Source organism: Juglans microcarpa x Juglans regia, chromosome 6D (assembly GCF_004785595.1).
Source record: "Juglans microcarpa x Juglans regia isolate MS1-56 chromosome 6D, Jm3101_v1.0, whole genome shotgun sequence".
In the NCBI taxonomy this organism is placed as follows: domain Eukaryota; kingdom Viridiplantae; phylum Streptophyta; class Magnoliopsida; order Fagales; family Juglandaceae; genus Juglans; species Juglans microcarpa x Juglans regia.
Genome location: NC_054604.1, coordinates 16,734,123 through 16,740,122, shown reverse-complemented (window position 1 = coordinate 16,740,122; position 6,000 = coordinate 16,734,123).

Below are 6,000 nucleotides of genomic sequence, written 5' to 3'. Positions count from 1 at the left end.
AATACTCTTAATAAGAATTGTTTCTGTTACCTCTTAGGTAAGAATTTGGTTTGCGAACTAAACTTTTGTGCGATGTTGCAGTCACTTTCAGACAGTAACACATTTGAATTAAAAAGTGTACAAGCTACAACTCTCAACAATTTGACATTACCCGATAATAACAATAATGTAATAATACCATTAATTACAATCCAATCAATCTTAGCTAAGCTTAACAATACACAGGTTAATACTAGAAATGACACATTCTCCATATGTTCTTGGGTTGTCAGCATCTACCTTCCCTAGAGTGACTACATACACTCGAGCTGGTACTGGAGGTTGTGGCTTTGGTTTGGAATCTCTGTTGGAAACAGTCCCTTTTCTTCGAGCTCTTTTGGGACAATTTTGGATCAGGTGGTCAGGTTGGCCACATCCGAAACAGAGTCCTAAGGTAAGTTTGCACTTACCTCCATGGTTCTTTTTGCACATCCCACATATTTTGGGTATATGGTCGCCGTTGAGCTCCCAGTCTCGATGCCTTTTCCTTTATCTGGTTCAATAGACATATTCTTTCTTTCTAAACTTTCTTCAGTAGCATACGGTGAACTTTTGTTCTGAAATGATCTGGGTCGTCAAACCCCTCTGATCTGCCTCTACTAGGGCAGCGCCGTTTACCAACTCCGGGTAATTCTCAATCCTAAGACAAGCCACTTTACTGCAGATTCTTGGCTGAAGTCCTCCCTGGAACTTCTATACTTGCATTCTCTCCATAGAAATTAGGTGAGGTGCGAACCTCCCTAATGCCATGAATTTGGCAGCGTACTGTTCCACAGTTAAGCTACCTTGTGACAGAGACTCAAACTCTTGCGCCTTCTGCTGCTTAACCGAATCTAGGAAGAATTGGTTGTCAAATTTCTCCTTGAATCTTCCCCAAGTCAACGTGGCTAGGGTTATAAGCTCCCTCACTAGAAGTTGCCTCTGTGTATCCCACCAAATGCCAGTTTATCATTGAAAAAGGTACACAACGCATAGTACATTTTGGGCCTCAGCGCATTCGCAGATCTCGTATGTCCTTTCTAGATCGATAATCCACTTTTCTGTCCTTAGGGTCCCTTTGTTTCTAGAAAGGTTCATGTATCTATGAACCAGAAATTTCTCGTGCAAATAACCCCTAACTTCAGGTCTAGGTACATGCACTTGATGTTGTTGTTGATGTCTGAGTACATCAGTCAACAAACAAACGACTTTAGCTAATCCTTGCCCTCCTTCCATTGGAGGATTCTAATCTTCTTGATTGTTATTTCCACCAAGGTTCATGGATACTCTACCACGCGTCATGTGTTACTTCTTGAAACAAATGAGTACGCATATCAGATACTCGTACTAATTCTTATACTTAGGAAATTCAAGCCTCTACTCTAGTATAACCCCTAAGGACATGTGGGTTTAACCCGGAGACATATTGCTCTGATACCACCTGTAATATCCCCAGATCTTGTTTAAGATCGAACGGGCTCTAAAGTGTCAGGACATGCCCCCGTTCATGATAGATAAAGATGCAATGCACCTAGCATGCATCTAACAATATGCAATATTCTCATCAGATATATTTTTTTCTTTTTGCAATACAATGTACCAGATAAGATATATCCCAAATCAACATAAACATATTTCATACATGTGATGACCTGAGTTTGTCTAGACATGGCCCATAGAATTCGTTCTAGGTTGCCATGGCATTTTAGGAGCCTTAGTTACTTTGGAAGGCCTTAAAGTCTTTGATTTAGTAACTTGAGCCCAAAGGGAGAGTGAACTTAGATTACCTTGTAATTTTTGGCCTACATAGAACATAGGCCCAATGGCTTTAGGCCCAATGGCTTTAGGCCCATGACCCAAAATGTCACTAGTGCCATGTGTCATGTAAGTGCTATACTAAGAATCTAGACTTGATAGTGGGATAAGGGGGAGAGAGAAGTGTAGGAAAGCACCAAGAAATGGCTTGCATGCCTACCCTAGAAGAATTGCCACTTTTCAAATTACCAGAAACCTTTTAGATGAATTAAGGGGCAAAAGGAACCTAGGAAGACTAAGGGATTTTTGGCTTGCCCATCTTCCCATACGCCTAGCCTATCTTCCCACATGCATAGACCCTCGTCTTACCTAGAATTCGAGTTCCAAGGTAGATTTCTTGGGAAGGGAAGCCTAGGGAAGTGAAATAGAGCTTTTCTAGAAAATCTACATGGGAAACCAAAGGGAGGCACAAAGGATTTTGAATTTGGTCAGTTTTTGCCAAGTGTCAAGCATGCACTAAGCTTCTAGAAGAATAGATGAAGGGACTTTTGTATCAAGGACAAATATGCCCTTAAGGTTTTAGCTAACACACTCCCAAGCACCCCATTCACTTGCCACTTGTCACTTAGATTATTTTGGATCAATGACACATGAAAGGTCACCTAGGGAAGGAGCACTAGGAAGATGAATCATCAATTGGGAAAAGAAGGAGTGGACGGCTAGGGCTGTGGCACATGCCGAATGCCACTTGTCATCCATGCCAAAGGTTATTTGCTAGGAAAATGAAGAGGCATGAGATGTTTTACCAAGCTATCCTTGAAGAAATATTCACTTGCTTAAGGAAAGGAAGGGCATAAAGGGGAAAGAAGGGAATTTCGGCCAAGGAAGGAGAAACCCTACACGCCACCCCAAGATGTCCCTTCCCAATTCAATACAAGTGGGGAATTCTAGGAGGCATTTTAGACAAAAGAGAAAGGAGAAGAAGAAACCTATGCCACTTGTTATCCATGCAAGGATTTTGGAAGCAAACAAGGAGGGAAGTGAAGAGTCTACCATGGGGCTTTTTCCCTTGCCATTTTTCGAAATTTGCATGAACTCTCACTCTTTCCACACAATTCTCACATATTCACTGGAAGGGTCTCTCACTTTCTCGTATTTTCTTTCCAGCCAAACAAGGAAGATCCTTTCAAGAAAGAAGATTTTGACACCATCAAGGATAGACAAGGTAAGGATCGGTTTTCTCTTAGTTTTGCACACACATGTCACTTTCTCAACCCAAAAATGAGATTCAAATATCATTGGACTTCGAGAATTATAGAACACCCACACTTTCTACCGTCTTGGAAAATGATTTAGGGTTTTCAAGAAACTTTTGAACTCGATTAGTGGGGAGAGTTCATTTTCCATGTTTTCGACCACCACATGTATTTTTGCTTCACCTTAGGTTTTGTTTTACTTAATGAGTGAAATGAAATGGGTTTAACCCAAAAACCCTAGAAGTCGAGTGGTTTGAGATGAAGTGATGCCCTAGAAATCCTCACACACTCAAGAACATGAGATAGGGTTTTTAGTTACTCTTTCTAATATAGTATGTTCGGATTTACAGCTTGCTAGTATTTCTTTACATGGATTTTTGTAAGTATACACTCAACTTAATCTTGGTTAATACTTGTATATATTTGTGTAATTCTTTTCATTGTCGTGTTTGATTTGTTTGCTATCTCTTGATTGTTTGTTTGAATATGCTAATATGATCTTGAGTAAATTTATAGAAGGAATTATATGCTTCAGATTTGTGATGAAAATGCCATGGAATACACCTATGAGTTTCGGTTTTCACTTGATTAAGGTTGATGGTTTATGCAACATGATGTTTCGGTTTGAACATGTCTTGGAAGTTTCGGACCTTGGTCAGAAACCTATGATTTCATGTTTTGTTTCACTATGCCATGATTTTTATATTATATGCTTGAAGTTTGGAATATGTTTAAGTGATGATTCTTCATGTTTTTGTACCTATGTGTTTCGGCCTAAGCAAGTTCTCATGATTCCATGTATGTGTTTTGATATCTCATATGGTCTATGTTATCATGCTATGAAATGAACATGTTATGCTTAGTTATTTCATGCACGGCATTTCACATGTCATATGTCAAGTGTAAGTACACATGTTATAAGTCTCATGTCACATGCATTTGGGGAAAAGTGTTTTAAAAAAAAAAAGTTTATAGGTTTTATCATGACCCCAAGTGCTAGGGCGGGGGAAAGTCTTAGTGAAACTCCTTTGTCTACTCTGGAGTACTTAAGAATAGAGTGCTAACCCATGGGTCGACAAAGTATCGTCAACGAGTCTCGAATGGATTCCTTTCAAAGGATGCTGGAGCAAGGAACCGCCTAACACTAGTGGGTGCATAAAACATGTAACCCGACGAAGTAAGGTCGAGTTAATATGAATCTACGTATATGACATATTCATCACGGTATACAGACCGTTGATGGTGCGGTAACTAGCAGGAACACACGGTGCTAAGGGAATCGTGTTGTGTCCACCCTCTTAACAAGAATATGAGCTTATGTGCTAAGGATCACTCGATACAAATCTTATGATATGTTTTGATATGGGAAGTTCTGATTAAGATCACATGATTAAGAAAAGTAAAGAAGTTTTCTGAAAAGCTAAAGTCTCTGTTACAAGTCTTTTGAAAATGGTCAAGTGCACAAGTCAAGTACATGTCTATGCACGCATTTCATGATATACCTTTTGTATGCTTTTGTTAACTGTGGTATGTTGTGTGATTACTTGCTAATATTTTTTGAAATCTCATTATGGTAGTTTTCACTACCATTCCCTAACCACAATAGTAGAAGCTGTTACAGATCCCCCGAATACCCAAGAAACATGAACCCAGATGGTTCCTTGATAGAGGACGAGTACACTATTCATGCTCATCATGACTACACTACTGACGCATTAAAAGATAAGGCTAAGCTTCTTAGGGAGATCCTAACTAGTATTATGGCGACCGAGATCGATGCTACGATCTATCAACCATCTAAGAATCTAAAGTTTTGGTGGAATATGGTCCAGCTGTCTACTTATCTGGAGCAAGCCTCAGAGGCCTCGGCTGACACAAAGGCAATGGGAAAGGATTTAGGTTTGATACCGCCTGAGCCTCAGCAATCCCATTGGGTCTTTTGGTGTCTATCTCCCGATGGAATAATGGTTATGAAGAGTGTGGGAACTTAAGTTATTTTGTGGAAGAAAGAAAGAAAAAAAATACAGTATTTATGGATTTAGACCTCAACTTTTGTGGAACTATGTTTTGAGGAGGTCTCGTGTACCTCTATGATTTGGGATGTTATATCTTTATGATACATGTTTACGTTTCGGGCAATGTTTGGGATATAATATTAGTATGGTACCATGTACTTTGCAATTACTTATCGCGTTGCTTAGTTTATCTGATCTTTACTATTTTTCTGCTGCTAAGTTTTTGCATACTACTAGTGTACTTAAGTGCTTAGCATATTATCTGTCATGTACAAGGGGTGTGTAGCCTTGTGTTACATATCCCGACGCCTCAGTCACTATCTAATCCCAAGCAGAGGTTAGGGCCGCCACAATACAAGTCACATGATAACAAATATCCAAAAGGTTACAATACTTGTCCAGAATGACTGTAACATCTCTAGTACTGGAGACAGAGCTCCTCATGTACAAAATTAAATGAACATAATAACTAATAGGCTAGCCTAAGGAGTATCTTGCACAAATTGGCCAGGATAGCCATAATCCTAACAGAAAACTAGAGCATCGATGTGATTAGCTACTCATCCTCGCGTAGTAGGCTAATCGACCTTGTCCAAGTGATCCTCCTTGGGTTCTCTTGATCCTGACACATGGTCTACCATTTTTGTGGGGAATGGTACTTAGGACTATCAAATGAGATTTGATTACAAATCTCAGCCAGTTAATATAACCAACTTAAACTAGAAGTATACAGATGCATGCATGACATTAGAAAGACATGAATGTTGACATGAACATAAATGAACGTGATATGACTTGGCAAATAGCATGACATATACTGACATGACCTGAACTAAACTTGAACGTGATCTAAAACTTAACTTGAAACTGAATATGAACTTGGAATCTTGTTCAATAAATGAACTGGTTCATTAAACATGATATGGCTTGACTGAAAATATGTGACTAAACATGGA